The sequence below is a fragment of the Crocuta crocuta genome, unplaced genomic scaffold (assembly GCF_008692635.1).
Source record: "Crocuta crocuta isolate KB4526 unplaced genomic scaffold, BGI_CrCroc_1.0 scaffold551, whole genome shotgun sequence".
Taxonomy (NCBI): Eukaryota; Metazoa; Chordata; class Mammalia; order Carnivora; family Hyaenidae; genus Crocuta; species Crocuta crocuta.
This window is the reverse complement of record NW_027530969.1, coordinates 1,183,438-1,196,069: the sequence shown is the minus strand read 5'-3', so window position 1 is coordinate 1,196,069 and position 12,632 is coordinate 1,183,438. Positions and strand designations below refer to the sequence as shown.

The 12,632-nt window shown below is 41.0% G+C and overlaps 1 pseudogene; it reads left to right on the top strand.

Annotated features, from left to right (window-relative positions):
• The first annotated feature begins 270 nt into the window (after positions 1-270).
• Positions 271-388, top strand: LOC144236118 (U2 spliceosomal RNA; annotated as a pseudogene).
• The last annotated feature ends 12,244 nt before the right edge of the window (positions 389-12,632 follow it).

Sequence of the window (12,632 nt, the reverse complement as noted above, 5' to 3'; positions counted from 1 at the left end):
GCTTATTTCAAGTTTTTTGTTGTTATTATTTGTTTGTTTTTGTTTTTGCAGCCTAAAATAAAAATGTCATATAATTTTAGTTCTCACAAAAATAAAATAAAATTTTTAATAAATTAAAATTTTAAGTTAATAAAGTTCTTAATTAACTAAAAACTTTCCCTAGTATTTGTTTTCTCACCCATACCCAATTCTATTATCATGATTTTTAGAACATTACTCTTACCCAATCTTTTTCCACATCTCAACTTGGCTTTTATAGAAGCAATTCTCATCGCTTCTTGGCCTTTTGGCTAAGATCAAGTGTAGAAGCAATTCTCTTTTCTTTTTTTTTTTTTTTAATAGTTTATTGTCAAATTAGTTTCCACATAACACTCAGTGCTCATCCCCACAAGTGTCCTCCTCCATGCCCATCCCCCCCTCCCCCCACATCCATCAGTCCTCAGTTTTTGTCAGCATTCAAGAGTCTCTCATGGTTTGCTTCTCTCCCTTTCCCCCACCATTTCTGCCCTTCTTCTCCCCCTTGTTCCTCCGTCAAGTTCCTCCTAATCCTCCTATACGTGCAAACATATGATATTTGTCCTTCTCTGCCTGACTTATTTCGCTCAGCATAACACCCTCAAGGTCCATCCATGTTGCTACACATGGCCAGATTTCATTGTTTCTCATTGCCATGTAGTATTCCATGGTATAGATAAACCACATCTTCTTGATCCATTCATCTGTTGATGGACACTTAGGCTCTTTCCATGTTTTAGCTATTGTGGAGAGTGCTGCTATGAACATTGGGGTACATGTGCTCCTATGCATCAGCATTTCTGTATCCCTTGGGTAAATTCCTAGCAGTGCTATTGCTGGGTCATAGGGGAGTTCTATTGTTAGTTTCCTGAGGAACCTCCACACTGTTTTCCAGAGGGGCTGTAGAAGCAATTCTCTTTTCAAGCTCCTATTTCATAATGGTCATCAGTCAGTAAGCCTAACAGAAGCAATGGAGAACAGAGTTCATACGAGTTAAACAGAAGTCTGTTGCTTCCTTTACACAATATGAGTGTTCCTCAGATCAAATCCAGACGGTATCTACTCAGTAATTACCCTTCTGAGGCAAAACATTGAAGCAATGAATCCAATGTGTAACTTCTAGTTCTTTGTCGGAGGTGTGTTAGAGAGCCAAGGGCATCCCCTATCAACCCAACCTGGGAGAAGAGAACTCCATAAGATACTTGGGTATCCACAGACCAAGGAGTGGTTTTCATCCTGAGAAACTGTTAGAATCTATTGAGATGTACAGAATCAGGAAGTATATTTTAAAACGTAAAACGAGGCTAGAGGCAGTAAGATTCCTTTGAATTAATATAAAAACCATACTACACTAGTCTGTTGAAAGTGCTGATAATGATATCATGGAAAAGAAGCCATTCTGTGAGTCATGAGCTCTGAGTACTAGTACAATTAGCTCTGTGGCTTATACATATTACAGTCCCACGGGGCTCTCTTTCTCATCTGCCAAATGAAGTGAGACAGTGCTAGACGAGCGTTAGGATCTTCTTCAGTTCTAAAGCTCTACTATTCTCAGGTGCCTGGGTCACTCAGTTGTTCAGCTCAGGTCATGACCTCACGGCTCATGAGTTCCAGCACTGCTTCGGGTGAGCACAGGCCCCGCTTTGGGTAAAAGAACACAAGTCCTGGGTAAGCCCCGCTTCTCTCTCTCCCTCTCTCTGTCTCCCTGGGGCCCCCTCACTTGCTCCCTCTCCAAATAAATAAATAAATAAAACTGCTACTCTTTAAGGAGGACTAATAAGCATAGTTTTAAAAAGGCAGTAGATGGGGTGCCTGGGTGGCTTAGTCGGTTAAGCGTCCGACTTTCGCTTAGGTCATGATCTCACGGTTCGTGGGTTCGAGCCCCGCGTCGGGCTCTGTGCTGACTGCCAGCTCAGAGCCTGGAGCCTGTTTCAGTCTGTGACTCCCTCTCTCTCTGACCCTCCCCTGCTCACGCTGTCTCTCTCTCTCTCTCTCCTAGAAATAAATAAAACAAAACAAAAGAAGGCAGTAGACATTGTATTCTAGATTTTCCAGTAGCCAATGGAATCAATCTAGATTCTAAAATCTAGAAGAAAACTAGAAAATTACCTAGGACAATAATATCTTATTTATGTCACAATTCAAATAAATATTTATGGAGTGTCTTACTCTGAAGCCGGGGATATTTCAAAAAACAAGGGAAATGTCTGCTTTCGTCGACTATGTGGTCTACTGCAGGGTACAGATGATTTAACAATTACAACAAAGTGTGATAATTGCGAAGATGGAAAAAGTAGAATGCTCTTACAGGAAAAAATATGTGCATAATGGAACATGGAAGGCTTTTCTCAACACAGTTATACCTAATGTGGGAACTGAAAGGAGAAGTAGAGGTTCATGAGGAAGGGGGCTCAAGAGGGAATGGTCCAGGTGCAGGGAGCACTATGTGAAAAGGTGCACAGCTAGAAGACAGGTGGCTAATCTGGCATCTATGGCTGAACTGCCTAAAACAAGAGATGAAGTCTAAAGTGAAGCAAGAAGGAGCCGTATCACATAAGTGTTTACAGATCCTTAATGAGGATCCCATCAATGTGGGGTCCTCAAAGGCTTGTGATAGGATCAGAGGAACATTTTCAAAAGTCATCAAAAGATGACTCTGCTTGGGATGTGAAGGAAAGACTGAGAAAATCCCTGGGAGGCTGTTGCAGGAATACAAACAAAAAGTGGTGACCTGAACTAAAATACTGGCAGCAGAGAAGGGATAGATATTTATAAGTTGGGATGGGACTCAGTGATTAAGCAGTGGGAGAAGAGGACTCAAAAAATGATTCCTAGAATTCCAGATTAAGAAATTGGGTACAAATTCTTCCATTGTTTGTTAAGAGGACTGGATATAAGCCTAGAGTTGCTGGCAGGCATCTTGCAATCATTTGGAAAGAGGTTGCCTACGAATGGAGTCAACACAAAGGAAAGCAAAGCTAAGAGACAGAGAGAGTAAGGCTGTTTGTGATGTCCTTATTTTACATCTTTGGACCAGCTATCCTAGCTCTACCACTGGACATTACAGGCACATGAATCAGTGCATTTCCTTCGCTGTGGCTTTTGGTGGCAGTGATGGTGGTAGCGGTGGTTTGGTTAGTAGGTTGTTTAGTTCAATTTGAGTTGGGGTCCTATTACTTAGAACCAAAAGTACCCTGGGAAGCGTGAGGGCAGGGGCTGTACAGAGCTCAGGGTAGAACTACCAGTGAAGAAGTGACACAGAAAAGTGAGCCCAAGAAGAAAGCAAGAGGAAAAGGGAATCGAGGAAAGTATAATGCCAAAAGAAGAGAATTCTTCAAAGAGAAGCATGTGGTCAGTAAAGTCAAATGCTGTTGAGAGATAAGATAAATGCATTGGGGTCAACAACACAGCAGTAGTTGGTGGCCTCTGTGAGGACAGTTTCAGTGGAGTACAAGCCAAACTAAAGAAAACTAAAGAGTTGAGGTGAGGAAGTAGAATAGAAACAATTCTAAATCAAGAAGTTGAGTTGTGGGAGCGCCTGGGTGGCTCAGATGGCTAAGTGTCTGACTTCAGCTCAGGTCATGATCTCATGATTTATGGGTTCAAGCCCCACATCAGGCTCTCTACTCTCAGTGCAGAGCCCACTTTGGATACTCTGTCTCCCTCTGTCTCTGCCCCTTCCCTACTCGTTCTCTCTCTCTAAAATAAATGAACATTTAAAAACATTTTTTAAATGAGTTGTGAAGAGGAGAGTTGCCTGAGGGAGTGGTTTTCAGATGGAGGCATGTATGGGTGAGATGGAGGCTAGTGCCAAGGACTCAGCAGTCATTGGGAGGGGTCCCTGAGGAGGAGGAGGGAGAAGGTCCAGAGCACAGGCCAAGGCACAGATTTAAAAGCTGGCCTTAACTCAAGGGAAGGATATCTCTTGAGTTGGGACTGTACAGAAAGAATGGAGGATACATGCAAAATTAACCAGACATTTTCATAGGGCAGTAGGGACTCAGGGCATTACTGTTGGACAGCGTTTATCTTCTTCATAAAGTAGTGGGCACAATCCTTTGCAGAAAGGGAGGAGAACCTGGGTGGAGGGAGGTTTAAGGGGAAAAGAGGCTGTTTGAAAACTTGCTGTAGGGAACAGGAAGGAGGCTAGGAAAATAAAAAAGAATTGGCTAGAAACTATGAGGGCCCACTTTATGACAGAAACCATTACCTGGTTTTACCCAAATCTGGGAAGTCAAAGAAAGAAGGAAACCTGAAAGTAAATGTCTGATGATAATGAGACAACTGATTTACAAAAGAGACCTTTATAAAAGAGTCTCTTTTATAAATTAAAAAAAACGTTAGTACGGAAATATTCTTCATTACTTATCTAAAGGAGGAACTGTTAAGTATGCTGATATGACATTCAGCTTTTCTGCACAGTAAACTGCCAATTTGGTGGAGATAAACCACAGGAAGATGTCACAAAAGTGTGGCCAAGCCCAAAGTGGCTGATAAGATGCAGCAGGCTAGAAGATGATAAGGAATCTGGGTTTTCAAAACAAATCAAAATTCAAACCCTGTTGATAAACAAAGGTTTTGAGAGCTTAGCGGCAGCCCAATGAAGAGACTGAAGTTACTGAAGTTACCAGCAACAGCTCTCTGCTCTGTGTAAGAGCAGATACAGCCCCTTGGGCTGACCAAATGCCAAATATCAAGAGGCTACTAGAAAAGCTCCCTTTGGAGTGTCAAGACTCTGAAGTTTCAGATGAGAGTGACAAGAGCTCCCGTGAGGCATCTGCATGAAGAGATGGCCTTCCCCTGTCCAGTTAGATATCTATGTGTTCAAGTTCTATTCATATACCCCATTCCGTTACCATCACTTGGTTTGGGAACCATATTAGCTCATCCTTTCCTGAAATGTCTTCTCTAAATTACAATGGAGTCTTGTGATGTCTAGCTTCAGGAAGCTATGATACCAATACTCTGAAGAGTGTTTTTTGTCTTTTAGGGTTGAGGGTACTCCTAAACGGAATTATTCAGTGTTCTTCAGAAAGGAAAAACAAAAAGCAAACCTCAGCCGGGAACTTTGCCATCGTGGGCCCTCCTTGCCTGGATTTTCATTTATTTATCTGCCCCATTTCTTACCTACCTACAAGGTTCTTAAGCTTGAAAGTTCATTCCTCTTTTAGAATATTCTGATTCTCCTTCTCAGCCTTGACACGTGGAGGTTACCATGTCCCAGTAGGAAGTGATTAGGGCATCTTCTCTGACTTTGAAGGATTCATAGACTAAGTACAAATACAGGGACAGGTGCTATGATAGGAGGCAGACAGGCAAAAAGGTGGGAGTGATCATCTCTTCCATCATGACCAGAATTTTACATCATTTTCATCTGCCATGAAATATTATTCTTATGGCTTTTTTGAATCATGTAAATATGTAAAAAGCACTCTTACCTCACTGTCTATACAAAAACAGATATGAGCTTGATTGCCTATGGATGAAAGTTTGCTGACCCCTATTCCAGGCACTAGTTCCCAGGCAAAGATGGCTTCTTTCATTTTTATCTACTAATATGCACCAAGTGCTGAGTGCCTAGGTGCCAGGTAGTTATGTACCACAGAGAATTGCTTTGAAGAACAAAATAATGCATGTAAAGCACTTCACATAATGCTTCATCTGAAGTAAGCATCAATAATTGTTAGCTACCACTACTGTTTCTGTTTATATATCTTATCCCTGATCAGTAAAATGACTCATAAAAGATATTAATATCCCATGGAGGACGAGAAAAATGAAGTAATTTGTGAAATCACATAGCTAATAAGTAGCAGAGCTCAGATTTGAACGTGATTTATCTGACTTCAAAGTCCATGGCCTTTCCATTTCCTCACAACCTCATGTTTAGTTAATATGAAGTCAATTCACTGGGGTTGCTTGTTAATTGCTGGTCAACCCACGAGCAGCAGGTATTATCATCCCTGGAGCCTGCCATCTTGTGTCAAGAGAAGCACAGGGCTTATTCTCTTCTTGCTTCAAAGCTTAAATGCCTGTTAGGCCGCTCAGTTCTTGTTTCCTGCCAAGGGATACTCTTCGTTATGACAGTAAAGATGACTAAACTCAATGGACAGTTAAGCCTTTTCCTGTTCAGGTGTCCAATTCTATCCACTTCCCCAAGTTCTTCTGATGACTCATCCTTAGGTAACTTCCTGAAAGTGACTCCCCTGGGATCCTACTGTGACAGCATTCTAACAGAAAAATACTTTACATTTCCAGTGATAACTCCAGATAGTGTCCACCATAGCTTACGAGTGTTGTTGCATAAAAACCATTCATCTGCATGATGAATCGTTGATTCATAGTTGGCCATAAAATGGTATTGAAGATATTGTCCGCAGCTTCAAAATTGTATTTTGTGATAAATCCTTCTTTGAATTTAGTTCCAGGAAAAAAAACTTCTCTATAGTTGAATCTGTATATTTTCTCTTGCCAAAATAAGAATATGATGTAACCCAACCTGTTTCCTTTTATATTGTGGCTTCCAAGAAACATAAAGCGAAATTCCATGCCAAAGCGTCTCATCCCAGGTGCCTAGTAGAATCTATTTCTGCTTCACTGCTATGACCACTTTCATGTATTACAATTTTAAATCTAGCTTGAATACACTGTGTGTCTCCTCTATGCAAGGCACTGTGACTTTCCTCATGTGCCCTTCCTTAAGTGGTTTCAAATCCGGTGCTTGTTTTACTCAACTACCCTAGTGCCTTATTTTTTAAGTTCTGTTTTACCTTATATCCTATACTTAAGATCTGAAAGAAGGCAAGTCTATGCACTGGAAAGAAAAAAGCTCCATTCACCTTTATGCACATAGTTGTAAAGGGCCAACATGGATTTATCCTTACAGGCCTCACAATAGGGGTGTCATTCCATGAATATAAGGGCTTTTCCAGATTGCCCTGTCTTCCACATCTCCCTATTTCTACCTCTGCTTGTCTCTTGTGTATCACTCTTTTTGTTTATCTTTTGGGGTTCCCGCTGTGGGTATCATTGACCCTCCATGCAGGCACTAGGAACTTCAGGCAGCCCCCACATTTGTCTATGCCAGGGCGAGTTACATGACTAGGACTCCCATCCTGATGCATCTGCAGCCACTAGACACATGTCCTAATGAGAATCCTTTAGCTCTGGTGGCTTCCTCGATGGAATCACAACTCTCTTTGGTATCTGTACCCTCCTACCTCCCCTCATGTCACTTCCCCTCCAACTATATCTGTTCTCCTATTGGCCTTTCCGTAAGTCAATGAAGGTTGATGTAACTTACAGTTTATGTCCAGGGGTGACTGGCAGAGCACCATCTAGAATAAAGCTGGCACACACCTGTTACATGATAGAAAGATTGGAAACGGGAAAGGATATGTGGCACAACACAGGCCCTCAATATTTGATAATAAATAAATCAATTAATTAATTAACTAACCAACTCTAACTCATCACCATTTTCCCATCTTGATACCGAGACAAACCCAATAACCAAATACCAGTTCTAAGCACACAAATTTCTTCAGTAATTGTAATCCTATGAATTGACTGCAGCAAGGCTGATAAAGATAGAAAGTCTGGTTTCTCTTTATGCTTAAAAAGAAAGCCAGAGTATACCGCTGTCAGCTCAAAGAGGTTTCTTGCCCATACCAGGCACGATTGCCTGGCAGAGGCCAGATTTTTGCTTTGAAGTCTCCCTTTGCCTGAACTTGCTCAGTGACCCTGGGCGAGTCACTTGACTCTGGGTCTCACTGTTTTCGTCTATAAAAGGTGGAGGCTGAACTAAACAGTACCTCTGGGACCTTCCAACTTGACACTTCCATGATCTGTCCTCTGGGAATCCAGCCAGCATTTTTTGCTTGGGCTGAGTTTTTCAAGATGTCTGCTTTAATTTTTGACTTACATTGCCTAGTCTTCTTATCACAAATTTATTAAAGTTTCTGGACTTTGGTCGTCTGACCATAATGTAATGCTCAATAGGATATTTTTTTTTTTTTTTTTGGTGGCGGTGGTGATAAAATAAATTTGATCACTTTAGCGATTTTTTAAGTGGACAGTTTAGAATCATTAAGCACACTCACTGTTGTGCCACCGTCACCTCCACTAATAGGCTACGTGCTCCACTAATAGGCTACGTGCTCCACTAATACACTATGTGTTCTTTTGTGACTGGCTTACTGCACTTAGCATGATGTCCTCAAGATTCATCCATCTCAAAACACGTCAGAAAGCCCTACCTTTTGAAGGCTGAATAATATTTCATTGTATGGATAGACCACATTTTTTTAACCCATTTGTCCACAGATGGACACTTGAGTTGATCCCCCTTTTGACTACTATGAATAATGCTGCTATAAACACAGGCATACAAACATCTGCTTGAGGCCTCGCTTTCACTTCTTTGGGTAATACACTGAGAACTGAAATTGCTGGATCACATGGTAATACTACATTTACAATTTTGAGGAACTGTCACACTGTTTTGTTCAATGGGACGTTTAAATGCAAAGACAGAACTACTTAAGAAGCTGGGATTGTAGGGGCGCCTGGGTGGCTCAGTCAAGCATCTGACTCTTGGTTTTGGCTCAGGTCACGATCTCATGGTTTCATGGCTTCGAGCCGCACATTGGGCTCTGTGCTGGCAGCACAGAGCCTGCTTGGGATTCTCTGTCTCCCTCTCTGTCTGCCCCTCCCCCACTCATGCTGTCTCTGTCTCCCTCAAAATAAATAAACTTTAAAAAATTTTTAAAAAGAAAGAAACAGGGATTGCAGTCTTTTTGCCATGCTGACTCCTGAGAGGTGTTTCCTGGGTATAGATTTACCTAGAAGGGTTGTCTTGTCTCATTCTCAAGAGGGGCAGGACCCACTTGCTGTTCAGAATGAATCCTGCACTAGACACTGGACCTGGAGCCGCTTCTGACCCTGCCTCAGGATCAACGTCTGTAGAGCAACCTACTAATACTTAATTTGCAGAGCTACTATAAGGGTCAAGGATGATGTGCACAAAGCACTGAGGTAAGCACTTAGAAAATGAAGACATGACCCTTACCCTACCATGATTGCAAAGGGTGGTTCTAAAACCAAATGAAATAATATATGAGAAAGCCAGAAATTGTAATGCATTCTACACATGCTAAGCCCTCCTCATTGCTTTTCTAGTAACTGGTACAGCCACCTACCTCCTGGCCTCCCAGCTCTAGCCTTCACTCAGGCTTCAGAGTGACTGTCTAAAGCACATATGATCCTGTTCTCTGGCTAAAGATTTCAGTGGCTCCTATAACCTTGCCCAGGCCTTCTCTGAGCTGACTCCTACCTCTCTCTTCAGTCTTATTTCTAATCTTTGCAGGCCTCCTGTATTGCCACTTCACCCCCATAGTTTTGTTAATATCTGTCCCCTCTACCTGGAGAACTCTTCCCCCCCATTCCTGGCTAAAAGTCACTCTTTAATATGAATTTCAGGCACTGTCTTTTCCAGAAAGCCTTTCCCGACTCCACCATACCATAATAGGAGTCCATGGCACCAGGAGCAGACATCATCATACCAAGCACACACTTTCTTAGAATTATCTGTAGGTTTACTCCCCCAACTAAATCAGCTTCTTAGAGTCAGGGGTTAGATTATTTTTTGCATTTCCAGTGTTAGCATAGTGTTAGGATGTTTATTAAATATATATAAATAGAAATAAAACAAATATAAACAAATATATGAATATGAATAAATAGGGTGGTTTTAGTATAATATTGGGATAGTTCACATATGATTAACTCTTTTTTTAATTTTAGGCATTTTAATGAACTTTAGCAGTACCATTTAATACAAACTTTTGTGAAAACAACCTACAATGAATGTCAGAATATGTCATAGAAGTCCAAATCCAATGCACATATGATTAACTCTTTTTTTTTTATTTTATTTTATTTATTTCTAGGAGAGAGAGAGACAGCGTGAACAGGGGAGGGTCAGAGAGAGAGGGAGTCGCAGACTGAAACAGGCTCCAGGCTCCGAGCTGGCAGTCAGCACGGGGCCCGACGCGGGGCTCGAACCCACGAACCGCGAGATCATGACCTAAGCGAAAGTCGGACGCTTAACCGACTAAGCCACCCAGGCGCCCCTGATTAACTCTTGAGTTAATGCCTTTATAATCTCATATTACGTGACTCCATTATTAGAATAATTTTAGTATCACTACACAATGATTTTTTTGTTAAGTGGGTTTTTTGTTAATTGGCACCACAAGGAATAGAAGCCAAAGGGGAAATATTTAGAGGTATTTTCTCTATCTTCTTCCCCTTCCAAAATAATTGGTGTGTTTTTAAATTGAAGTCCTCTGGTATTCACAGTTCTTCTTTTTTAAAAAATGTGTATTTACTTTGAGAGAGAGAGAGCGTGCACATGTGCACTGAAGCAAGGGAGGGGCAGAGAGAGAGAGGGAGAGAGAGAATCCTAAGCAGGCTCCATGCTGTCTGTGCGGAGCCCGACCTCACCAACCACAAGATCATGATTTGAGCCAAAAGAGTCAGATGCTTAACAGACTGAGCTACCCAGGCTCCCCTTCACAATTCTTCTAAAAGATGCTTTTCCTTCCTTAGTGGATGAGAGCTATCCTGGCCCCTAATTGTATGGTCCTGATGACACAGCCCCCAATAAGAGATTCTCTCTCCAGCTATTTTTCACTAGGAGTGAAAAAGCAATGNTCTCTCTCTCTCAGAAATAAATAAAACATTAAAAAAAAAAAAAAGCAAGGAGTCCAGTCTTGCACTTAGTAGGTGCTTAGTAAAGATCTGCTCAAGAAAGAAGTAAATTATGAGTTGCTTATCTGTGCTAACTCCTGTAAACTCCAGCCTGTGCCTAGAGGTCAGTTTTTAAATTTACCTCCTTCAGAAGAACTGTGCCAGCTATGCCATTTTTCAATAAGGACATTGGAAGATTATAAAAGCAATGGGCTGTTTAAGCTAACCTAAAATGCATATATTTACAGTTGATGTAGGAAACATTTGATCTGCTTATTTTTCATGAGCCCACGAATTTGTATTTAAGTTTCTTTATGTGGGTGTCAGTGTTTTTCCACATGACTCTCTTGAGACTATGGGCTCAATGATGCTTACAATCTACTATGCAAGGTTATCTCTAACATGTTCTTAAACTGCTCCTTTTAAGCTTTAAACAGTGCCCTCTTGTTCTTATAGGCGTTGGTGACTGTTAATGACTTATTAGATTTTGGTTTTATCTTTTGGGTTTATTGCCAATAACCGAAGACCTCATGATGGGAACCACTGATGTACACCAAAACCATTTTTTCTTGTATTTAGTTTTTTTGAAGATTTGTACCTTTTTAGTCATGCATATATATGCTTTAAAATAAATATTAGGGGCACCTGGGTGGCTCAGTCCGTAGAGCGTCTGACTTCGGCTCAGGTCATGATCTCACGGTCTGTGGGTTTGAGCCCTACATCGGGCTCTGTGCTGACAGCTCTGAGCCTGGAGCCTGCTTTGGATCCTGTGTCTCCTTCTCTCTCTGCCCCTTCCCTGCCCATGCTCTGTCTCTCTTTGTCTCTCAAAAAATAAATAAATAAATAAACATTAAAAAATAAATANCTAAGCGAAAGTCGGACGCTTAACCGACTAAGCCACCCAGGCGCCCCTAAAAAATAAATATAAATAAATAAAATAAATATTAATGTTAAATGTGGAGAATACAAACCTTTTCCAAATAGAAAATATTAGACATAATGAGTAATTCATAATTTCACATTTTGATAGAGAACTGACACTTCTGGAGCACAGTACCCAGAGACAGGATTAAGGACCAGTAAGAAACTCTGCTTAACAAAAATTTAGATTCCTAACAATTTCTAGACCTACCCTCTTTTCTCGGGCATATGTAAGGTGGTAACATTTGAAAAGAATTTTCTTATTTTTTGAGGTATCTCCAATCAAGAGGTGTGTATAGCAAAAAAAGAATCTGTGTTAATTCACAGCATTTTATATTTGAAAGGAACAATAAAGAAAACTTAACCATCCAACAGTTCTCTTCTCAGAGACAAAAATGTTTTATTTTTTTGAGAGAGAGAGAGAGAGAAACAGAACGCGACTCCGGGAGGGACAGAGAAGGAGGGAGACACAGAATCCAAAGCAGGCTCCAGGCTCTGAGCTGTCAGTACAGAGCCCAACATGGGGCTTGAACTCACCAGCCATGAGATCATGACCTGAGCCAAAGTCAGATGCTCAAGCAACAAGCCACCCAGGCTCCCCTAGGCAGAAATGTTTTAGAATCGAGCTTGTCTGATTTCCCATCTTCTGCCTTTTATGATGAGCTAGTTTGCTAATTAGGATCATGTTAACCTGAAGAGCTAGTTTTCCTAGTTATAATCTTTATTATTAAACAATAAATGAAACTGCATGGATTTCACAAATCAATCAATTGATAATAATTAGAATGGATATAATATAGGGTGAGGGTTTTTAAAATATATATACCTTTAAACATACAATTTATTTTACATTGGGGATAGGGATCAGAGAACTAAAGGGCTTTTCTGAGCCATTAGACGTGGGTGAAAGGCACGTCATTTTAGAACCAAGGTCTGGAGTTTTC